The sequence below is a fragment of the Pimephales promelas genome, chromosome 7, assembly GCF_988280905.1.
Source record: "Pimephales promelas chromosome 7, fPimPro1.hap1.1, whole genome shotgun sequence".
Lineage (NCBI taxonomy): Eukaryota > Metazoa > Chordata > Actinopteri > Cypriniformes > Leuciscidae > Pimephales > Pimephales promelas.
This window is the reverse complement of record NC_142775.1, coordinates 35832853-35858805: the sequence shown is the minus strand read 5'-3', so window position 1 is coordinate 35858805 and position 25953 is coordinate 35832853. Positions and strand designations below refer to the sequence as shown.

The following is a 25953-nucleotide window of genomic DNA, read 5'->3' as shown; positions in this document are numbered from 1 at the left end:
TCACTGTGATAGATGTGACCAGTAAAGGATAAAAGAACATGGAGGCAGTGGGCTACTGCAAATGTTTAGGGGTTTATTTCCACAGGAAGTGGTTACAAAAGTAAAGCCAATGCTAACCCAATGGTGGTAAACCAAACATATCAAAATCAAGTAATAAAAAAAAACATACAATAACGATGGGTCACTGCATTTGCCTCTCAAATATTTACAGAGGTCAATAAACAAACAAAAGAAAAGCAAGCAAAATAGTCCTTGGAGTTCCCCCGGAGAAGAAACCGGAATGGTTGTGGCCCGATCATCGGCCGGCACCGTATATATACGTCCAATGTTTCCACTCGAACCCCTTTTGATGGTGCACCAGCTCACGGGACTCAGACGTATCAAACAAACAAACAAAAAGAACGGTAAGAATAAACTTAAACTAAACGTTAAATAGTGCGCGCACTTTACTCCAAACGAAAGTTTAAATAGAGTGTATTAAACCAAAATAATGTTGTTGTGTATTCTTTACTGTAAACAAATTCCATTAGCTAAATAAACTCAAACTGACCTGACCCACATCCGCCACAGTCACGTAGACGGGTCTTAACAGCTTTTAGTTGCAGCAGCGTTTTAGCTAAAGTCCACATTTTAGCTATAGTCCAACGCAATGGCGGACTTGTTGAAATGTAATAATCCTAATGAATCACTCAAGATCATTGGCTACCTGCCAATGTGGCAGGTAGATTGAGTTACCTGCTAATAGCAAAATTCACCCGCATTTGGCAGGTGGTCTGGTGTTAATTTCAGGCCATTTACGTAACGTTAGGCCTACAATCAATTTGCACATAGCCATGTTAAGAATGTTTGCAGCTTAAACACGTGAATATTAGCCTACTGTTTTTTCATGACTAATTTATATGTTCAATAATCAACTTAAAAATTTTAAGTGTGTTTAACGTTATAGTATTTTTGTTGTTATATTCAGTTACGTGGGCCATATTCCTACAGCATGCAGAGTTGTTTTTCTCAAAGTAGGCAGGGTCTAAAGAAAATTGGATGCGAAAAATGATTGCAATGATACAAACAAAACTCATTTTTACAAAATATGAGTATGTGACGCATTCATTTTAGACTGTCCAACAGCGACACCAGTGGCTCGATCGAGGTAGTAGGCCTATCTCGTTTTCATGTTATTTGTTGATCTGTGGTCAAGGCATTATATCCATGTCACTGCATATTTATATCATTATATCATTACCGTGACTCTTTATGTTTTTATTGCAAACATGAATCATTTTTTTTTTATCATTTATTAGAGCTCAATATATTTACAAATTGTCAATTATTATCTTTTCTCATATACAGCATTTATGTAGTAGTAGTTGTATGGACTTTGATAGTGATAGCTTACTATTTATTTAGTATTTAAATTTGTTACGTAATTACAAATATAAGCCAAAAGCTAGCATATCACGGTCCTTATTGCAACCTTTGATACGGACTGTAGATAAATACAAGATAACTAGGAACTGTTGAATGTTGCCCTGTTGCATAATATTGTGCATGTTCTTGTGAAACAGCAATCAAAACTTTCCAGCTGTCATTTGGACCCCAAACTAAATGTTTGTTAGACATTTGAACTTGCTAATAAATCAAATAATCTTCTCTAGATCTCTGAATTATCAACTAGATTATGTATCTCTATGCATTTCTTTTAGCATGAAATTCTAATATAGTCATTAGCATCATTACTTTATATATATATATATATACTAACCAAGGCAGTCAATTGTCTAATATCAAGATTTTTTTTTCTAATTTGTTCTCAGAAATTAGTGGCAGGCTAAAAATAAAGCACAGGCTGACCGATCAAGGCAAGTTGTGAGTTCTGAAGTAACTGAACTAAAGGAACATGAAATGCCGTATCATAGGTCTGTGACAGACGTTTGTGGGTCGTTTTATCCGGGTTTCAAAATAACTTTGTGTACTTTTCAATAGTAGATCTCTGTTCATCTTCTCTTCCTCTCTCTAATGTTTTATGCTCATGATAAACATTTTACATGGACGCTAGTATCTGTTGTCCACTAGGTGGCGATGTAACACAAACTCTCACTTCACAAACTTTATCCATTATCTGAGAATCATGTTTGGAGAGAAAAGGTAATAATAATATACATTACTATTAATACACAAATGATTTATATGTTTGTGTTTACATGTTCTTAATCACTTAATAGAAAAAGTAATGATAATAAATTCACATATAGGCTACTTTAGTCAGAAACACAACAAAATTCAAATCACAAAAGGATGGCAGCTTATGTTAAATACAGGGGATTCGCCAGATGAAAGCGGTGAAAACCGTGACAGAAGAGTATGAACCTCCAGTGATTTAATTCCTATCAGTGCAAACAGGCCTTTAGATATGATAAATCACAAATGTGACAAGAAAGGGCCTCCAAAGAGCCCCGTGGCATCACAGGACCCTAATTTGTCCTTGACTCCTTGCTTTTATTAGTCTTGTTAAAATGACTGGCATTTTGCATATTCTGAAGTGTGCTTTTAACTCCCCGGCTAGGAGGTCGTGATTGGTCTCCAGAGCAACTTCTTTTGGAAGGAAAGATCACATCAATTAACCACAGGTGGATGATTTGATGTAAGTGAGCTCCTAATCACCCAAGCAACCCATTAAACATGCATGCCACTGCATTCCACTTAGGGGCCGATTAGATAGATGACACCGCTTTCAACTAAAAACATTTAGGCCGTTTACATGGCAATGCAAATTTTTGAAAATTGTTTTTAAAACCTGAACGAATTTGGGAAAACATTGACAGCATGTGTATTACACTATAGGTGTGTGTTTCTTTACGAAGAATGTTTTCCATGTAAATAAAATAATCCCGTTCACACTGATCTGCAAAAACGATTAAAAAAAAAAATAAAATAAAAAACATTTTACGCTTTTTTTTTTGTTGTTGTTGTTGTTGAAAAACAGACCCTAAGGTTCTTCTTTTTTTAGATGAACTAACACAGTCTCATCCCAAGAAGTTATATAACTGACGTCTTGGGACGTCTTTTGACCATACGTCAATGTCCGCCTTTTTAGGGTACCCTTAAACGTCGGTAATATGACGATCCTGGGACGTCATACAACTGACGCCTTTAACGTCAGTTAGGTGACGGGGTAGGTTTGGGTCTGGGGTAGAGTTAGGATCCGATAACGTCATCTAACCAACGTTTAAGGGTACCCTAAAAAGGCGGATATTGACGTATGGTCAAAAGACGTCACAAAATTAATAGCCTACTTGCACCCCGCCCCTTTTCAGGTTTGCGCTCGTTTGACTTCCGGTCTGTATTTTCACAGCGACCTTGCATGTGAATGAACTGCTCGTAAAAAAAATTCCCGGTCGACATTTGTTTAGACATCTGCTTTACAATGCTTATGATAAACATTACAATGCCCATGATAACTTTTGTTAACTCTTCTACAATAAGTAAATCCACTTCACCAGCTAATTACTCCTCGACAGCGATGCCATATACAGAGCGACCGCAAAACCGGAAGTTCCAAGACAATATTCTAAAGAAGCCGGCGCCCACATTTCTCTGGTGCATAAGGTCTATATGTGAGAATAGTGCCCAATGTATATTTGTTTGATTCTGTCGTTTACTTCTGTGCTATTTTTTAATTGTTGTGCATATGTGTTGGATAGACATCTTTGACTGCTGTGCCATGTCTTGCTGTTTTTTCTTTCTTTCTCAGTGCCACACACCACAAGCGTTGTTGTGTTTTCAGGCTTCAAGCTAAAGGTGCTGTAAGTGATGGGTTTTTTTATGGCATAAAATGTCTCTACCGCCTGACAGCTATCACTGAAATAGGCGTCCTGGGAAATCCCACCTGTTTCTGTGACAGCACTAAACTCTGGAAACAGCAAACTGGAATCTGATGGCAGGTCACTGTTATTTATCCGATGGAATTTACAGGTATTGTCTTCCTGCTCTTTTTGAATGCTTGGGATTTGCTGATGCTTGCAAGTGCGAGTTTAAAGTTTTTGACTGTTTGGAGAGAGAGAGTGGTTGGTCTTGGTGTCTAAGTTGGCGGTAGTTGACAAAATAGCTCAAATGGCATAAAAACAGTTTTTAAATTCTCTCATTGCATAGCAGAGGTTCACAGCCTTGGTCCTCTTTCTCACAGAGCTTATTTCTAACGAGCTGATGATCTGAATCTTTAATTGTTTGTTCCACTCTTCTGGGTGAGAAATACTACTTAAAGGTAGGGTAGGTCATTTCAGAGAGGTTAGCAATAGCAAGTTAGCTTTGAAAGCATGAGATCCCACCCTTCCTTTAGAGCGTCTCCAAAGCCACACATCCTTCAAAACACATGAACGCACACAGCCAGAGCAGATTCTACAAAGTGTCGATCGAAAATACAGTAACAACAAAAATATTGTTCAATATTTTTTTATTTTACAATTTAAATTAACTGTTTTTTATTTTAACATCCTTAAAATGTATTTTATTTCTGTGAATTTTCAGCTTCATTTCATCAGTCTTCAGACACATGACCCTTCAGAAATCATTCTAATATGATAATTTTGTGCTCAAGAAACATTTCTTATTGTTATCAGTGTCAAACAGTTAAAGGAGTAGTTCACTTTTAAAAACACTTTTGCTGATAATTTACTCACCCCCATGTCATCCAAGATGTCCATGTCTTTCTTTCTTCAGTCGAAAAGAAATTAAGGTTTTTGATGAAAACATTCTCCATATAATGGACTTCACTGAGAACCAAACGGTTCAAGGTCCAAAAGACAGTTTCAGTACAAACTGCAAACTGTTCAAAGGGCTTTAAACGATTCCAGATGATGAATAAAGGTCTCATCAAGAAAAACGCTAAAAAAAAATATATATATATAACAAAGTTTTATTAGCTCAAATGTTCGCCTTGCTCTGTTCTGTGATGCGCGTTCGTGACTCTCCTGTTCGAACTCGTTTATCAAAATGAACAAATCTTTTTTCGAGTCATTTGGTGAGTATCAGCAAAAGTTAATATTTTAATATTTAATATTTCACTGGAAACTGTGATGCTTTTTTCCCCTCAGGATTCCTTGAATTCTTCTTTGAAGTCTTGTAACATTATAATTTCCTTAGAGTCCTTGCTTAATAAAAGTATTATTATTATTATTATTATTATATATTTTTTTTTATGTGGTCATTGGCGTGTAACTTTTGTAGCGCTTTATATTCTTTGTTGTGCTCTCCCGCTAAAAGCAGCACCCAAGCTGGGAGTGTGATACAACAGAGACTCGCTCATTCCCTGCGAGGACGAAGTCTAATCTTAGACAATCGAAATCAGATCTCGTCGAGCGTCATCAGCGAGTCCCCACGGACGGCACTGTCAGCCTTCGGTGACGTTTTTGCAGCCCTGCGCTGGGCAACATAAGAGTTAGTGGATTTGTCTGGGGCATTATTATCAAGGGCCCAGGTGGCAGTAATGTTGCCTGGGATGCTTTGACGTCAGATGAACCCCTGCTCCGTAAATGACCCCCTAGGACACCTTCTGTCCACAGTAACTAAAAGACAACACGCCCAATGAGTTGTGCGGAATTACAACCATAGTGAATGTTTATCCTCTTTCTTTAAGCCACAAGAAAGGTGAAACACTTGCTCTGTTGCTTAATCAAATGCTTGCTGCGTATAACTGCACCTTAGTGTCACATTTTCTGAGAAATTGTGATTGCAAAGTGCTCTAAACCAATAATACTCCCAGGAAAGAGAAACGCTCTCTTCTTGTATAGAGAGTGCTGATTGCGTTCCCCTATACTGCCTGTTTAATGGGTCCGTTCCCACTTGACATGCATGAGCACACATTTTTCAGTAAAGTGAAATCACATGCTATAAAAATATCAAATAAACAGCCATCATATTCACCTCTGAGCAGTTCTGCATGTATTTCTGGGCTTTTTCTCCTCACATTATAATGGCTTTATAGATTGGATCTATTTTTTTCCCCAAAGTTCAGGGGGATATTTATAAACAAAGTGGATAGCCAAACCCTATGGACGTCTCAGCTGTGGCATGTTTTCCCTCTATTTGCAATTTTGGATGTCTGGCATACTCCCTTTTCCTGGAAACAGCCTGAAATCTTCCCTTTTGTAATGCGAGATCATGAAAACATTTATGTAAAGGAATGGTGCGGGGTGGGACGTGGAATCTGCAGTCCAAAAATTGAGGGGCGAATATTTTCACTTCAATAATCTGAACATGATACTAGAAGAATGTTTCCAGCTGAAAGAGTTGCTCGGGCAAACATGAAGCCTTTAAAGTAAGTTTTCTGCAAAAAACAACAACAAAAAAGACCAGTTTTCTTGACATTTGCAATATTTTTTTTTTAAGAGAGAGATGTTGATATTTTTTACCTAAGGAGGTCTATACCTGAAAAGAGCCGTACAAACTTGTTATTTTAGCATTATTTATACTATTTTAGTATTTGTTAATATTTTCTTGTCTTTTAGCTTTTGTTTTTATATTTGCAGTTTTTATTTATTTTAGTTTAAGCTTTAATAATTGTTTTGGATCAAGGATCATGTGACCCTGAAGACTGGAGTAATGATGATAAATTCAGCTTTATTCAAAGGAATAAATGATATTCTAAAATGGATTAAAATAGAACACAGTTTCTTTTAAATTGTAATAATATTTTACAATATTTCTATTTTTACTGTATTTTTGAATAAATAAATTAAGCCTTAGACTTCTCATATTTGGAGAAGTCTTTAAAAAAATGAAACTTCACTGGTATTGTATGAACTTGTGTCATTTTTATTAGTTGTTATTTCTAATTAGCTTTCATTTATTTAGTAATTTTAGAATTTATTTATTTCAGTTAATGGCCAAGCCATCTTTTAAATTGTAATAATATTTCACAATATTACTAGTTTTACTGTATTTTTGATTAAATAAATGAAGCCTTAGACTTCTCACAAGGAGAAGTCTTTAAAAAAAAAAAGCTTTTCACTGGTATTTTATGCACTTTTGTAATTTTTATTAGTTATTTTTTTCTAATTAGCTTTATTTATTTTATTTTTTTAGTAATTTTAGAATTTATTTATTTCAGTTAATGGCCAAGCCAATATTAATATTTATTTTTATTTTTTGTTTACATTTTTGTAAGTGAGTTTTTCATCATGCTTTATTTCATTTTCCAAAAATAATTTAGAATATTTATTTTGCTTTTAGTTAACCATAACACTGTGGCAAAATAAGGCACCTACCAGCTAACCAGCCAGATCTAGACTCCTTGGTTTTCCTGTAGTCATCCATATACAATACAGCTTTAGTTTGGATACCTGTCATGCCAGAACACCTTCTTTAGGCTTTTTGTGTCAAATTGCTGCATATCATGAAAAAGAATAACCCATATAATTAAGTGGAAAAAAGTTTCTTGGCTTCATCTTGATGCTTTTTGAATGGTGCTCTCGGAAAGCACTAAATTAGCGTTCATCATCGCCCACGTTCTTTTTCTCCAAGTTCACCGACTCTCATATAACTGCCTGAATTATGCATGCATTCTGATTACCACATCCACCGCAGAATCAGTGTCTCTGCTAGGCATTCATGTATTCCTCAGACGCTCACTTCTACAGATATCTTGAAAGGGCAGGCGCACTCCACCATTCAAGGCTGTGACGATACAGTTATTCAAACATTCCTTCGGCTCACTGTGATGAGGTTGATTCACAATCCCTTTCTTTCATGAATACGCCATACCTTCAAAGCTTCCCTCGCGGCAACCTACGCATGGCCATAAAGTCGAATTGTGGATAATGTCAACCTAAAAGTGCCATTATCACATGTCTTGCTTCAGTAAAAATAGCCATGTTTCATCATTTTATGGTAAAATGCAACATTGTTTGCATGTATATAAGAATATTTCTTATCTGCAAAATGTACCCAAAATTTGTGCAGCTTATACATTCCACATAACATCTCTTTGTACTAGCACATTACTCTTAGAAACAACTCTTAGAAAAAAAGGTTCAGTGGGGTTTTATTGTGAACCTGAAAGCTTGTTTCCGCCACAGCATAAAAAATAAAACGACTTTTTATCTTTTTTTCTTACTATTATAAAGTCAAATTGCTTGATGTATAAAGTAAAATTGCATGAATGTCGCAATTGTGTTATAAAGTCAGAATTGCGAAAAATAAACTCGCAATTCTCACTTTTTTCTCTCGAATGAATTGTGAGCTGTAGAGTTGCAATTGCGTGTTATAAAGTCAGAAATGTGAGATATAAACTCGCAATTGTGAGAAAAAAAGTGATTTTTTTAACTTTATATAATACTAGCAAGTTTATATCTCGCAATTCTGACTTTATAACACGCAATTGCGACTTTGTCACGCAATTCTGATTTTAAATATCTCGCAATTTTGAGAAATTAAGTCAGAATTGCAAGATGTCTTTTTTGACAATTTTAAAAAATTTTACACAATCTAATAATTCTCACAATCAAATTTATAGAACCTTATATGCCAAAAAGGTTCTTAGAGAAATGTCTTATATAATACTTTCATTTTAACAGGTTATTTCTGTTTAATTCTTAAAGTTGAATTAAAATAAAAAATATATTAAACCAAAATTAATGAATTAAAATGAAATGCATAAAATGATATAATGGGAACCCATGAAGGTTCTGAATATGATGCGCCTGACAGAGTCTACATAGATCCTTTTGTTCTAAGACTGTACAATTACAATTTTTATTTTTGGTCTGAACTATTTCTTTAAGGTTTTTTTCTTTCTTCATTTATTTTTGGATTATATTCTGTTCCGTCGGCCAGTTGGCATTGACTCTTACTCTCTGGCCAATGACCCGGAGAGCTGAAGCCAGTGAGTGAGCGATCTACTCTGCAAATTGCCTGGCTTCATCACAACGGTATTTTTCAGGCTCATTGTTCAGAAATATAGACTTTGACAGTGTCTGCAACAAGAGGGCGGAACAATTTATTTCACGTCAGTGCGGAACCACATATAAAATTACTCTAAATGAAAAGATCAGCAGTTTTATATTCAAAGCTCAGACGTCTGGGTTTGAGGCCATCCGTGGTGATGGTATACATTAGACTTATTTATAATAAGGGTATAATGTTATATCATGCACTGTCATTTATATGATGTACATTTTCAAATACTGTAGTGTTTGTGTGTATAAGTACCAAAAGTTGATGCACCTCTTGATGGAAATAAATGTTGTGATGTTATTTCCATCAAGAGGTGCATCAATTTTTGGTGAAAATCTTGTATTGCCATTGCCAATGTCTGTATACCCTCAGAAAAAAAAGGTACAAAAGCGGTCACTGGGGCAAACTTTTGTACATTTCAGGTGCTAATGTATACATTTTAGGTGCTAATATTTACATTTCAGGTGCTAATATGTACATTTCACGTGTCAATATGTACATTTTAGGTACTTATAGATATACATTTTAGGTGCTAATATGTACATTTCATGTGTTAATATGTACATTTTAGGTATATATATATATATATATATATATATATATATATATATATATATATATACACACATATATACATTTTAGGTGCTAATATGTACATTTCAGGTAATGATATGTACATTTCAGGTGCTAATATGTACATTTCAGGTGCTAATATGTACATTTCAGGTGCTAATATGTACATTTCAGGTGCTAATATGTACATTTCAGGTAATGATATGTACATTTCAGGTGCTAATATGTACATTTCAGGTGCTAATATTTACATTTCAGGTGCTAATATGCACATTTCAGGTGGTAATATGTACATTTCAGATGCTAATATTTACATTTCAAATTTTCAAATTTTACACAATCTCAAAATTCTCACAAAAATTCTCACAGTCAAATTTATAGAACCTTATGCCAAAAAGGTTCTTAGAGAAATGTCTCATATAATACTTTCATTTTTACAGGTTATTTCAGTGTTTAAAGGGCACATTATGCACCTTTTTACAAGATGTAATATTGGTCTTGGGTGTCCCCAGAATGTATTTGTGAAGTTTCAGCTCAAAATACCCCACAGTTAATTTATTATAACCATTTGAAAATGTAATTTTGGGCTCTGTTTAAAAATGAGCTGTTTCGTGTGTATACCACCTTAAATGCAAATGAGCTGCATATCCCCACCCTGCCTTTGGTTGAGGGCGTAACTTGATACCTATGGCAGTCGGTAGACTCGGTACTGAGAGAATGAGAGAAACCGCTGTTTTGATCGTCTAATATTGTGCTAATGTGCTAATATTTACATTTCAGGTGGTAACATGTACATTTCAAGTGCTAATATGTACATTTTAGGTACTGATATGTACATGTTAGGTGTTAATATGTACATTTTAGGCACAAATATGTACATTTTAGGTGCTGATGTGTACCAAAATGTACAAAAGTGTACCTTTTGAAAAGGTACAGCCCCATTGACAGCTTTTGTACCTTTTTTTTCTGAGAGTGTAAAGTCTCCCCCATGCAGCATATCCCAAAGACTCTCAATGAATTTAAGCTCTGGACTCAGAAATGCAGATTCCCTTTCCAACCATTCTTTCACAATTTGACCCTGATGAATCTTGACTGGAATATGGCCACGATGTGTCTTCCTACATGCGTGTTTAAGATTTGAAAAGCTACACAGTCCATCAATTAGGGTTAGAAGAACTGTTTTTATGATAGAAACATCATAGACTTTTAAGCATTTGCCTAGTTAAATCCAAACAGCTTTGTTTTTTTCAAAACCCAGGAGACTAATTCGCCAGTGGTTCCCTCAAAGTTTTCCTATGGGTTTTAATAATAAGGTTTTTCAATTTATGAGTAAAATAAGGTCTAGCGATACTTGATGTTTTGTTCTACAATATAAACTGCTCACATTCACACTTCGAATGTTCTTATCTATATACTTGCATTTTTTTAATAAACATTACAGCTTTAATATTCTCGTTTTTGATAGTTGTGTAGTTATCCCTGCAGCACACTTTTACACAGTATATCTCTGAGATTTAATGTATTTATTATATATGGATGACAAGAAGCTCTAGTAAAACAAAACAAAATCAATAGATTGTTCTTTCTAATTTCTCCATTGATATTTGTAGGATGCAACACTGCTATAATTTAAACGAGCTATTAGTTTCTTTCAGAATAAACAACAATGTACTCTGAACATAATGCCGATAGTCAAAAAGTCTGGTGGTTGAGACTATTTTTGGTTTATTGAGCAGAATTGCAGCTCTAAATGTTTTAATTCGACGATCTTATCGACGATCTTTCTTTAGGAAAAACCCCATGTATGAAAACAATCGTCACTATTGTGTTTGCTCTGGAATTATGTGCACTCTATTTTTGAAAAGGTTAATCTACCAATATGAACGATCGCTCGCGGGATATCGCACCCTTGACTGATTTCTTGTTTTTCAAGAAAAATTGCTGTAACCTTTACACACTGACGACAAACCTCTTTAGGTTGCTTTATATTGATTCAGCTTTCAAACCAATAGTGAGTAATAATATGAATGGCAGGAGTATTCCTGAGTGCAAATATCTCTGTAATTTAGCAAGTGTTTTCCTTTCTTTTTTTCCTGAAGGTTCATGTTAGCACACTGTTGGCTTTGTGCTACATTAACCGTTATTACACCGTGGCATTTCATAAAACTTACACACTCTAAACCAGATAACTAGATGCATACACTCTTAGAAGAAAAGGTTCTATATAGAACCTGAAAAGGTTCTATATAGAACCTTAAAAGGTTCTATATAGAACCTTAAAAGGTTCTATCAGCGCTACGTATTTGGAACCCCTAAAAGGTTCTATACACTCTTAAAAAAAGGGTTCCTCTGGGTTCTATATAGAACCCTGGGGTTCCGTACTTGGCCAATAGAACCTTTTACCAAAAAAAAAAAAATGGTTCTATATAGAACCATTTTGGAGTTCCATATATGAAGCGGGGGATGGAACCATTTCTTCTAAGAGTGTAGAGGTTCACTTGTTTAAATCCTTCAGATAGTTCATGACCCTTTGCTTTATTGAGTAAAAACATGAAACTTTGTGATATAGATTTTATTTTCACTGCCGTATTAATCTTATTCTGCGTCCGTGCATCGTATTTTGGCCTATTTTTGGCTCTGATCCACTCAGTCAAAATTGAAAAACTTAGTTTAAGTTTTGTTATGCATACTTCTATCTCCCATCTGTACCCATCCTTGCATGTAAACACTGTAACTCTTTTTTCACTAATATGGCTGACTCCTCAATGCAACTCCAGGTGCTGAAAACGTATTTCATTGGGTAAATTCTTTTCCAAATATACCAAAATAAGTATGACTTATACACTATATTCATAGTCTTATGAAGTTAATATAGCTTTGTGTGGTGAAAAGATGAAATTTAAGTTAATTACTGAAAATCTTCCCTGCGACTGGATCTTTCAAACCTCATAACACTTTTTTTTTTATGGTCATGGACTGTAAAAAATGAATTTTTGGTTAAGTAAATACTAGTGAAAAAACCCAATGTAATTTACTTGAAAAAGTTAGTTCAGGCAAGAATTTAAAAAACTAAGTAAATTCCATATCAGTACTTAATTCAAGCGAGTATAAATGAAAGTGTATATATCAACTCAATAAAATTAAGTAAAAATTACTCAACTTTTCTGATACTGGGGTTCCCATCATGCACTGGACCCTGAATAATCAATGAGGCTCATTTTTCACTGGTTTCCAGCTGTATTTACACTGTTTTATCATTGATTTTTGTTGTCAGTATTAGTAAATTGCCATTTTGTGACATTTCGAGTAAATTTTTTGCTCAAAATGACACATTCAAACACAAAAACGGCCCATCAAATGTTACCGCCATGTGTATTGTCTACCAACTATTGAGGTGTTTGCATTCACATGAGGCTTAATGTCTGACATGATGTATATATAAATTACTTAGATGATCTAAGTAAAGAACATACTGTAAATGACTAATAAAATTCAAGATTATTGTTTTAGTGAAGTGTAATACAAAGGCAAAGGAAATCGGAATTAATCAACCTTTTACAAGCCGAGTTAAAATTACTTATTTTTTGTAAAGTTGACTTAATTCCATATTCCAAATAAATTTAATTTAAAGATTTCTAATTAAAGCTACTGATAAATATGTTTAGGTTTTTACTTGGCAAATCTTTGTAAATTTACTAGCATTTTCTGAGTGAGATAGTTTAGCAAGGTTTTTTCAAGTAAATCCTACTCCAAATTTTTTACAGTGTAAGAAACTTTTTAAGTACATCAAATTATTCTAACATGTGGTATTCTATGTAGTTAGTTGCCTTGTCATTGCAAAGTTAATTATATTTAGAATGTCTAAATACAACGTAGTGCACTTGATGATAAACATGAAACCATTAATAGTTGATGGCCATTATTCCTCACGTATAATTGATCAAATTGCGCTGATCATGGGTTCTGTTTGTGTATCCTTTGAGTTCTTAAATGGGTTTAACAGCAGCTGAAACAGGCGTTTTAATTTATTTATTTTGCTGAATCTGCAAGGTTGCAACTGCAGACTTTTGTGTGTGTAATTACAGTGATTTGATTTAGAGAAAATTGATCTTGCCAAGTTGGAGAAATGGTAGTGTATCAAATTATTCAAGCTAAGCTGCTGTTCAATTTTTCGACTTGGATTTCACTTAGCAACGGACACAAGCATGTGATAAAAGGGCTATTTATACACACACAGGGTTCTGTTACAGCTTGAGCGTGTTTGCCTTGTTGCATGGAAAATACTGGCACAATTATGGGGGAAAATGAGCACTTCAGAGGATGGAGAGATGTTCGATGTTGCGCACCACTTACCCTCAGACAAGAGAGATGCACATTGACAGCAAATTGTTAAATAGTTTTACTCAAAGTTTAACCCAATCCACTTGGATGATTTGAAGTTCACTCAGCCTTTCTGTTTCATGCAATGAATCCGTTTTCATGCTTTTTTCAGAACTGCATAAACACACTTAACTAGTTATGTAATGCATAGGCTATTACTATGATATTAGCTGTTTAGTAGTACTTATAAAGCACATATTATTGCCTTATTCTGCGTAAACATATTCTACATCCCTTAATATACCCAATGCCTAAACTTAACAACTATTAATAAAGAGTAATTGGGATTTTATTGAGACAAACGTCATAGTAAAGAGGGAGAATTGGGCCCTAATCTAAAGCGTGACCACACACTGAGTTAAATATGGGAATGTTTATCAAACAATGGTGTAAAATGGTCATAAAAATTACATTAAGTAAAATCTGCGCTGCCATTACAAAACAGCCATATCAGACACTTTTCAGTCTAGGAGTAATAAAAACACAATGTTCCTAAAGTGACAACCGTTAATTGTCATCTTTGCACCAGGAAAGACATTGCTAATTAATATGGATATTATATAAGTCATTTCACTTTCCTTTTAGACAGAAATAATATGCTAGATGGATTATTTTTTTTCTCTAAACGTAGAAGAAATATTACATTTATTTGGTCATTAGCTTCTTCTGTCTTCTGAGGTTCCATCAGAATGACCCTTCATGACAAAAGGATGTCATTAACGCTGACAAAGTGCTCTGGTTTAATCATATGCAAGACGATTTCTCGCTCTGGCGCAAAATATGTAAATAGGATCATTTTGTGTTAATTAGGAAACTCAAAAAAGTGTGACTCAAATAGATTAACATTTGCTTTTTTTACATCCGATTTTATGGAGTTGGACTGCCATGTTTAATTCAGCATGGAATGTTAAATAGCTGAGGTGTTGCAATTGTTAACTTACAATTTCTAGAACATTCTCCAAGAAAGTAATGAAGATCTCTCAGGTACTGTAATGCAGCACAAATGATTGCGAAAGATTACGGTCTCTGTTAACTGGCACTTGAGGGCCCATTGAAAAGAAGAATCACAAATGAAATCTCTCTAAAAATAGCCATGGTTTCTCCCAAACAGCTGTGAGATGAAGGTGGATAGCAAATGAAGACTCTCCTTAGATGTTTGTTCTGAGGAAAATACTAGAAAATATCAGAAAATACAGAAAATATCTCAACAATGTCACCAAATGTCTGCAGTCTACAATCATATGGTAAGATCTTGGTGTCAAACTTCAACGATTGTCACATTTGTTGCTGTTTTTTATGTCTATGCACTTGTGATTTCTTTCAACATGGGGACAAGAGAGGTATCAGTCTATAAATGGGAAATTTGATCAAATAAATTCAGACTTGATGAGCATACGATGAGATTTCCCACTTGCTGTCCCGAAACTTTTGAATAGAAGTGAATATTCAATACTCTTCCATGATAATGACTTTTTGTTTTTGGATTGCTGGTACATATTTTGTATTTCATAAGCATTAAAAGCCATTAAAATAAACATGACTAGATATTTGCTGTCCAATTTTGCTTTCATAATCATAACATTGATTTCCAAGTGAAGCAAAAATGTACAATTTATACATTGGAAATGGATTAGATCTTGATGAACAGGTTAAAATGGAGGTGATTGTAGGAGTCAATGAAAAGTAAGAGGGATTTTTGATGTCAAGGAAAGTCATTTTAGAAGGTAGGTTTTGATAAAAGATTACAAAGACGATTTAATTTAGAATAAAATCCACTATCGATAAGACCTTTTGATTTCATGTTGACTTAAAGGCAAGTAAAAGCAGTCTGTGCATGGCATCTCTTGTAAAGTGTTTATATACGTTCACATCCGACACGACTGTCACATCCGATTGACATTTTTGTGCACATCTGATTGAAATCTGATCAAATTTAGCAAGTGTGAACGGCAAAAAAAATCACGAGTTACATTCAAATGTGGTTTGAAATCCTATATTGCATTTCTGGAAATCTGCTTTTTCTGCCACTGGCTCAGAAGACGTTGTAGTCCAGCGTGACGGCTACACATTGCCATGTGGTAAATAAGACATCTGTATTGCAATCACCTCCATGTCGCGGTTGTTGTTGCCGTATGCCTACCAATGCAAATTAATTGCCATATAAATCAATGCAGATATTTTGGAAAACAAATTGGATCTGAACAGTTGCGATGCAAAATGTGGCCAGTCAATAATTTAAGACCAGATTTCCATCGGATAGACAAATAATTGGATTTGGACATACAGTGTGAACATAGCCTAGGTGTAGTGTCTCTTGGTCCCAGGGGCCTCTGGTCTCTTGATCCCCGCTATCTTCAAGCTCTCTTGTTTCAGCTCAGCAGCCTGGAATATGAGAAGATGTGAAGAACATCCCTCCCAGCCCGCTTCAGCAACAGACAATAGAACCTTAAACCCTCGTAGCACGAGCACGACACCGGTTTGTGCCGTGCCTTGAATAATTTATCCATGTTGCATGAGGCGAAAAATGTGGAAAGATTTGGGGAAATGTCTACACTTGAACAAAATTGATTTTAACAGTTTTATTAATAGTAATACCTTATTCACTTCTTTTGTAGGCCAAAGTGGGAAACCTACACTCACCTAAAGGATTATTAGGAACACCTGTTCAATTTCTCATTAATCACATGGCAGTTGCTTCAATGCATTTAGGGGTGTAGTCCTGGTCAAGACAATCTCCTGAACTCCAAACTAAATTGGAAAAGAAAGGTGATTTTATTTCACAATCTGCTCAGTTATTGGGATTTTCACGCACAACCATTTCTGGGGTTTACAAAGAATGGTGTGAAAAGGGGAAAACATCCAGTATGCGGCAGTCCTGTGGGTGAAAATGCCTTGTTGATGCTAGAGGTCAGAGGAGAATGGGCCGACTGATTCAAGCTGATGGAAGAGCAACTTTGTCTGAAATAACCACTCGTTACAACCGAGGTATGCAGCAAAGCATTTGTGAAGCCACAACACACAAAACCTTGAGGCGGATGGGCTACAACAGCAGAAGACCCCACTGGGTAACGCTCATCTCCACTACAAATAGGAAAAAGAGGCTACAATTTACAAGAGCTCACCAAAGATGTCATTGGACAGTTGAAGACTTGATTATACTGTTGAGACATTCAGATGGTAGAGTCAGAAATTGTTGTAAACAGAATGAGAACATGGATCCATCATGCCTTGGAACCACTGTTCAGGCTGGTGGTGGTGGTGTTTTCTTGGCACACTTTAGGCCCCTTAGTGCCAATTGGGCATCGTTTAAATGCCACGGCCTACCTGAGCATTGTTTCTGACCATGTCCATCCCTTTATGGCCACCATGTACCCATCATCTGATGGCTACTTCCAGCAGGATAATGCACCATGTTACAAAGTTCGAATCATTTCAGATTGGTTTCTTGAACATGACAATGAGTTCCCTGTACTAAAATGGCCCCCACAGTCACCAGATCTCAACCCAATAGAGCATCTTTGGGATGTGGTGGAACGGGAGCTTCGTGCCCTGGATGTGCGTCCCACAAATCTCCATCAACTGCAAGATGCTATCCTATCAATATGGGCCAACATTTCTAAAGAATGCTTTCAGCACCTTGTTGAATCAATGCCATGTAGAATTAAGGCAGTTCTGAAGGCGAAAGGGGGTCAAACACAGTATTAGTATGGTCTTCCTAATAATCCTTTAGGTGGGTTTACTTTAACAAATTTGATGCCTTAACTATCTTTAACATTGTTTAAGTTATCGTTATGAAGAAAATTAATGGTGTTTTTATTTCCAGAACCCGACCCAAGCATCATTGCAACATTCAGTCACACTGTCGGAACTTTATCAAAGGATAAGATTCATCGCAAAAACAAATAATTGCCAAAATGGGTGAGTATGTTGCAATGAAAACCATAACACATAGTATGAAAATATCATAGTGGTGTCAATGTGATTTTCAAACTATAATATACAATTTTTTCATAAATATGTTTTATAAAGAACAAAAATAGAAAACCTGAAAATGAAATTATCTACAAAACATAGTAGTTGAATTTTTGATTCATAAAAAAGTTTAATGCTTAGACTGAAGAAACCCTACAGATGCCTTGCAAGCATTATAATAAATGGGATATGTGCCAAAAATAATGCTGCACATTTTATCCCGCCAACTTTTTTATCTGACCTTTGCTTTCTGTACCTTAGTTATTTCTGAATTTCTATAACAGTAATTTTATGGACTCGACAGAAAATAGCACCCTTTTCACTCCCGAGAGAGAGAGAGAGAGAGAGAGAGAGAAGTGGCAGATGAGACTCATTCAGACCGACTTGCCACGTTGTAATTTAGCTGTCATAGGAAATGTCTGCGCTCCTGCAGGACTGTCACAATTCAGAAACATCATGTATGTCACGTCAATGTCAGTTAAGAGCAAAACCCGATCGGCTGTTTTGATGGGCCTGCCAAAGTTGAGCGACGGCAATATGCTGTCAGATTTCTGCTATAAAGGGCTGAACTGCCGTCGATTTGATGAACCATTTTCGGAGTAACAAGCTTTTTATTCTTCAGTAAACTTTCCATCAAAGTGACGGGGAGAGTTTGACTAAATCCTGTACTTAAGTCATCATGATGGTGATTCAGACACGCCTCCAAAACAATTAAATATTAACAAAATTTAACCGCTTAGGGGCTCACAAATGATCAGGCTGCCTTCTACACATGTTTAGGCTAATTTTTGGCCTGCTTCACTCAGTCATAAATTAGGAACTAGTTTAACAAAACGTTTGCCGATGAATACACTTTTGTTCGTTAATCTCCATTCATTTTCCCTTTTAAAGGAACGCTGCAACTTTGTTTGCATTTCCTCCATGGTAACACATCATTTACCCAGTTATTCGCTAATGGCTGAATGCAAAAAGGGAAATTGCTTCAACTGAAGTTGATTAAATCCCAGGTGTTCGCAATAACCTGCTACGGATTTTCACAGAGGCACGTAATCCTGTGATAAACAAGTGGTAATAAAATGTTAAGAATGGAAACATCTTGGGGGCACTGGATGCTGCTCCTTTAATGCAATATGTCTGCTGTTTTGTGCTACGTTATGTTCCCCGGTTAGATGTAATTAACAACGCCATTATTGTCAGCACAGCCTGTTCACATTATTCCTGTTTTGTCAACTCTTAAAGCTATTGTGTTTCTCCCAATACGTGCCTGATGGTTAAAGGAATATTTCACACCTAAATTAATTATGTCATATACTGATGTCATTGAAGTGTGTCTGTGTATTAGGGCTGTCAAACGATTAATCGTGATTAATCGAATCCAAAATAAAAGTTTGTGTTTCCATAATATATCTGGGAGCACTGTGTATAATTATTTTGTATATATAAATACACACACAAACACACATTGGAGTGGTTCCTGAATCAACTTTTGTCTCACTTACTGAACTGCGACTTATCATTACTTCTCTCCAAATGAGGCAACAGCTTGAAAAGAAAGTTATTGCGTTTCAATGTTCTTTTAACGGTCGATTTCAGTCAAACTAAAGCAATAAGCAAAAATAAAGCAGAGAGAGAGTAATCCAACCCACACAGTTTCTCTCCCACTGCCTAAATAATGCCCGAACACATTCCCCCTCCACCGTGAGAGCGCTCAGCATCCCATGTTATCAACCCAAAACTCCGAAAACACAAACTGCCTATCGGCGCACACAATTACACATTGTGACTTTAGAGCTCTGCTGCAGAATGGAGATGCGCAACACGCTGAGACAAACTGTGTCATTAACAAAGACCAACAGATGGCGGTTCTGGAAAGAGCCCAGATATGAGATACTACAGGCAGAGGAAGGAACTGGTTTGGGCCAGTAATGGCAAATTGCACTAAATAAAATAGCTCTTGTGTGTCTGTGAGATCAACAGATCCAACAAGTCACAAAACATCTTAACATACTCACCGATTTTTACTGAGGCGATTCCAAAGTCGGCCATATTAACACAAAAGTGCTACTCGCGTGTGTCAAGATAGGAGTATTTCATGCAAAAATGAAATTCGGTCCTTATTTACTCACCCTCATATAGTTAGTATGCAGTATTTTTTTTGGGTCAAAAATCATTATTTATTAAAAATGTTAACCCTTTGCTGCTTTTAAATCAAATATTACTGCTGTGATGGTAAACTGTCTTTTGGACCTTGAACTGTTTGGTTACCAGTAAAGTCCATATGGATATAAATGTGGGAATGTTTTCATCAAAAACCTTAATTTGTTTTTCGACTGAAGAAAGATAGACATGGATATCTTGGATGACATGGGGGTAAGTAAATTATCAGCAAAAGTTTTTTTTTAAAGTGAACTACTCCTTTAATCGTGATTTATCACCAAAAAAATGTGTGATTAATATAGTTATTTTTTGTAATCAACTGACCGCACTAATTATGCACTAAAGAACAGTTTGTCATTGCTTAATATATATATATATATATATATATATATATATATATAAAGTATATAAAATCTTTAAAGTATATACAGTATATAAATAAATATATAGTATATTGTATATAAAGCATATATTTAAAGTATATATATATCTTTGAAATAATACAGCTGCTCCAGGTTACATTGAAAATGAAAATGCATGTTTTGCATTAAAGTTAATTAATCCCACACACACATGCACACACACACTTTTTGTTGCATTGATCTTTTTTTTTTAAAATAGTGATTATCACCTTCAATGAACTTTTAATTAAAATCATACATTTTTAAATGGTCTGTCTTATTACTTTAATTTTATTCAGACAGTACAAAATGCTACAACAATGCATAAATACTTCACGGTTTAAATAATACATGATTTTTGTTCACATTAAAGTGATGAGATATTTTTTTCCACCCTCAAACATGCCCAAAAGACACATGCTCGTTATGAAATCAATGTGGCGTGGTTCATCCAGGGGGTTTAAATGCTCAGGCATGGTTATATAAGACATCATAATCCTCTGTTACTATGGTTACCACAGCCCCAACTGACTTTAAGAAAGGTATGCATTCAAACCGTCACTCAAAAAGCTTGTCCTTTTGATGCCAGCAGTCGTTGTCTGCGGATAAACGCAATATTGTCGCGCTTGGCATCCTCTTTGTACCGTGGGAGCATCTTTCAGAGCTGTAGCTAAGCACCCATCCTTTCCCCTCCAACAATCTTGTGTACATGTATTTTAATGTAATATGCATATTACACCTCAGTGGTGTAAAGTCTACGCCCTGGTGCTCAGATCAGATGTAGTAGTGGGAGGAATCATATTTTGGGATTTTCTCAGGGGCTTAATGTGTGTTTTCAAAGACAAATGTGAACAGTGTTACATCTTTGTGTTATCATATATTTTTCTCGCCAGGCTGCTAAGCCAATCTTAATGAAAACCCCAAAACACACTGACAGAAAATTGTGGCAGAAAGTGTCTCACCTTGCTAAAAGCGTTGAACACACTGAGACACGGCTTTGCCTGAGCTGAATAAATAGTTAGTATGGCATTGGCGTTTCATTATTGTGCCTGTTGACAGAGACAATGAGCTTTGGGGATTGGGAGAGGAACAGCAACGCAGTTTGCAAGGTCTGAGGGGGGCAGGAGACAAACTGTGCTGTGATGAAGGTTTGACAGGTGGAGGTCCTCTTATTTCCCTTCAGAGCAAAAGGACTATGCGTGTATATGCGTTTCTGTGTGTGAAGGGCACGCCGGGAGAGAAAGAAAGAGGCTGAGGGAAATATAAAAGAGATAAAGAAGAAGGTTGTGACATTGGACAAAATAAATGTGGAGGTCATGTTGGAGAACAACGGAGATGATGATTTTAGAGCCTTTGAACACAAAAGACTACATTTGTATAGTACGTTTTCAAAAGTCAGCTGCTACCGGAATGAGTTTAACATAGTTTTACTGACACAATGTGTGTCTAGACTTTATGTATATACATCAATAAACCAAAACATTATGACCACCAGACTAATATGCTATTGGTTCTCTGCTTGCTTTCAACAGCGCCGACCCGCTGAGGCGTGGACCCCTGAAGGTGTCCTGTGGAGCCGCTGTGGATCAAACTAGCACATCCCACAGATGCTCAATTAGATTGAGATCTGGGAAATGTGGAGGCCACGGCAACACCTTGAACTCTTCATCATGTTCCTCAAACCATTCCTGAACAATGTGTGCAGTGTGTCAGGATGCATTATCCTTCTGAAGGAGACAACTTCCAGCAGGGAACACCACTGCCATGAAGGGATGTACCTGGTCTCCAACAATGTTTAGGTAGGTGGCAAACGTCAAATTTACAGTCCACAACACATGGCCGGACCTAGGGTTTCCCAGCAGAACATTGCCCATTCTCATACTGACACTTTTGCCAATGCGTTTACATCCAACACACATGGCACCCTTTAGCATCAATATGAGATTTAGATATATATGGGCCAGAAGGCACCTCCTAGTGGTCTAACCCTACCCCAGACCTAAACCTGCCAATAACCGAAGCGTGTCATATGGACGCTAAAGGGTGCCATGTGCGCTGGATGTATACGCATTGGCAAAAGCATCAATATATGACGCCTTGGGATGAGAATGCACTCATGTGCCCATTGTTGGCACTTTTGAAAGTGGGCAGGGGTCATCATAGGCACTCTGAATGGTCTGCAGTTAATGTGTTGACACATTCCTGAATTGAGGGGAAAAACATAAACCCCCAAAAAATATTCACTGGGGTAAAAATGTGACAACTAGCCCCGATATGTTTTCCCTACTGGCGACTACTGCTTTTAAACAACGCATTCTCACCCCAAGGCGTCACCTTTGACCATGCTTCAATATTTGACGTTTTAGGCGCCACTTACATGACGCGATCCTACGGCGTCATCTAACTGACGCTAAAGGAAAGCGTCAGGTAGATGACGCGGTTAGGTTTAGGTCTGGGGTAGGGGTAGGGTTACACGCGATCCTAGGGCGTCATCTAACTGACGCTAAAAGGCGCCTAAAGCGTCAGATATTGAAGCATGGTCAAAATGCTTCCCAAGGCGTCAGTTAGTTGATGCCTTGGGGGTAACAATGGGCTGTTTTAAAAGCTCACAAACTGCAAGTTGAGTATGATGTCTCAGATATTATGAAACAAGACCTTAAATTCAAGTAATTATCATTAATTAATTTCCTCCCAAAACCATCATTAAAATTTGATGTGGCTTGTGCCACAGTGTTTATCCCTCCTCGGACCACTGCTAAAGTCTCACCACTGTTTACCCAGAGCAACCCACAGGCCTATACTCTAACTCATGGTCAGAAACAATGCTCAGGTAGGCCGTGGCATTTAAACGATGCCCAATTGGCACTAAGGAGCCTAAAATGTGCCAAGAAAACATCCCCCACACCATTACACCACCACCACCAGCCTGCACTGTGGTAACAAGGCATGATGGATCCATGTTCTCATTTTGTTTACGCCAAATTCTGACTCTACCATCTGAATGTCTCAACAGAAATCGAGACTCATCAGACCAGGCAACATTTTTCCAGTCTTCTACTGTCCAAATTTGGTGAGCTCTTGCAAATTGTAGCCTCTTTTTCCTATCTGTAGTGGAGATGAGTGGTACCCGGTGGGGTCTTCCGCTGTTGTGGCCCATCCGCCTCAAGGTTGTGCGTGTTGTGGCTTCACAAATGCTTTGCTGCATACCTCCGTTGTAACGAGTGGTTATTTCAGTCAAAGTTGCTCTTCTATCAGCTTGAATCAGTCGCCCATTCTCCTCTGACATTCAGTTTGGAGTTCAGGAGATTGTCTTGACTAGGACCACACCCCTAAATGCATTGAAGCAACTGCCATGTCATTGGTTGAAAAATGAGAAGTTGAACAGGTGTATATATATATATATTAAATCTTTTAATACATTTGGTCATATTGCACACCTCTACATTTTACAAAAACGTAATTAGTTGTTATTTTTATTATTTATGAGTTTGATCTTATGATTTCTTCTTTGTTCCTTATTTATATTCTCTTTTTTCTATTTATTGATTAAGAGTCAGACAGATTCGGCCAGACACCTCACAAAGATCATGAGCTTGAAATAAGGAAATCCAATTGACGGAGCGTGATTAGGAGAGGAAGTGAGAGAGGCTCAGGAGAATTGCAGAGAAGGTGCCAGGAGGACATGGAGCCGAGAGCTCACACACTGCTCTGTTCTGTGACCTGCTGCATTTAACGGGATTGGCTGATGGACTGGGGACTGAGCCATTAATCTTTCTTTCTTCTTATCCAATTACAGCACCTATAGGCTACAGCGGAGCAAAGCAAAGTAGGAAAAGCAGAGCCACCTCCCAACTCACAACATCTAGAGGGGACGTAAAGATACAGTTCACACCAAAATGATAATTTACTCATTATTTTCCAAACCTGAATGTTGTGTTTGTTTTTTGTTTGTTTTTTTCAGTGGAATGGAAAAGTAGAAGTTTTTGAAGAATCTTTACACAGCTCTTTTCCATACAACAACAGTGCATAGTAGCCTAACAGGTTCATCTACATAGAAGAAAAATTCCTAAAAAGTTAGTCCATACAACTACAGGGGTTGGACAATGAAACTGAAACACTGGCCAATGTTGGAGGTTTCACATCTATATGCCTGGCGGCCAATCTTCAGAGTGAAGCACGGGTGGATCAGTGATGGTTTGAGCTCCAATATCATGACAATCCTGATTGTATTTGATGGACACGACACTGCCGAGGACTACCAAACCCTTCTGGAGGATCATGAGCACCTGATGCTCAAACCGTGTATCAGCATGATCATGCACCAACACACACAGCAAGACTTGCGACAGAAGGGTTTGATGAAGATGAAAGTGACGTTGAACATCTCCCATGGTCTGACAGTCACCAGATCTGAATATTATTGAGGTGTTTTGGAGGAGCGAGTCCACCAGCATCATATAGTGACCTGGACACTGTTCTGGAAGAGGAACGGCTCATAATCCCTCTGGTCACTGTGAAGGACTTCTATCTGTCAATTGGTGCTGTATTTGGATGCAAAATGAGGCCCTCACCATTCTAACAAATTATAGTGTAGTAAAACCAGGTGTTTCAGTTTCATTGTCCAACCCCTGTATATTCCAAGTCTTCTGATGTTACAAGATATCTTAGCGTCAGAAACATATTGAAAAGTTGTTTTCCCCTTTCCCTTTGATTTTGTGCCTAGCACAAAATATATACATAACATATTTCTTATTTAATTTAATTCTAAACTCAGATTGAGAGGGGAAAATAGTCCAGAAAAAAATGGCTTTGGTGCCAAAAATGTCCAAGTAGGCCTCATGATGGAAAAATATGTCCCGTCTATGATGTGATCCCTATGATCTAGTGAATATGATCTAGTCAGTTATGATCGGTTTGAGGTTATTAGATCATGAGAGGTGGTAGAATGGGAATAGTGGAAAGCAAAGCAGTGTTTAAATCTGCTAGACACAGTAGACAATTAGGCTTAAATGCTGCCATTATCTGTATGGCCCAGCTGTCTTTGCAGAATGATTTCTGGTGGTATCAGATGGTTTTGGATGAGTAATCAGAGATCACGCTGTTTGGCGTAGGCTCCAACAGAGGAGCATTACAGAACCGGCTACACGCTAGTGGACAATATCACTGTAATGGAAAAGAAAACTAGTTTCCCTCCTATGAGTATCAACATTTAACTTTTTATTGATCATTGATGTTTTTTATCATAGTGCTGTTGCCGCTTTAGTGCAGTTTTACACATTACGCATGGTAAAATCACTGTGACGGACAGCCTCGAGTGGCCTATTGCTTTATTTGACAACAGACGTTAGTCTGAGCATACTAATAAAATCTGCGCAGAACAAACAAACCTGATGTGGTAATAAGGTTAACAGGATGTGCAGGCACTTTACTTGTTTTTCGCTTCTGTTCTCCATGTATAAAGTCTTAATTAGGTCATTCAGAAAGGGAGTTATTGGATTATGGGAGCAAATGCAACATCTTATTT

The 25953-nt window shown here is 36.8% G+C and overlaps 2 long non-coding RNA genes across 2 annotated transcripts in view; both read left to right on the top strand.

Moving 5' to 3' along the window:
• Positions 1-61: 61 nt before the first annotated feature.
• Positions 62-16156, top strand: LOC120487002 (uncharacterized). The gene is made up of 4 exons (XR_005624349.2): positions 62-404; positions 2561-2638; positions 3749-3969; positions 15011-16156. It is a non-coding gene; the product is annotated as an uncharacterized LOC120487002 (long non-coding RNA).
• A 56-nt stretch (positions 16157-16212) lies between these two features.
• Positions 16213-25953, top strand: part of LOC120487003 (uncharacterized) — a 10487-nt gene continuing 746 nt past the window's right edge. The window contains exons 1-3 of the long non-coding RNA XR_005624350.2: positions 16213-17817; positions 21962-22228; positions 23981-25953. The exon at positions 23981-25953 is cut by the window's right edge and continues 746 nt beyond it. This is a non-coding gene — a long non-coding RNA (uncharacterized LOC120487003). The remainder of the gene's footprint in view (positions 17818-21961; positions 22229-23980) is intronic.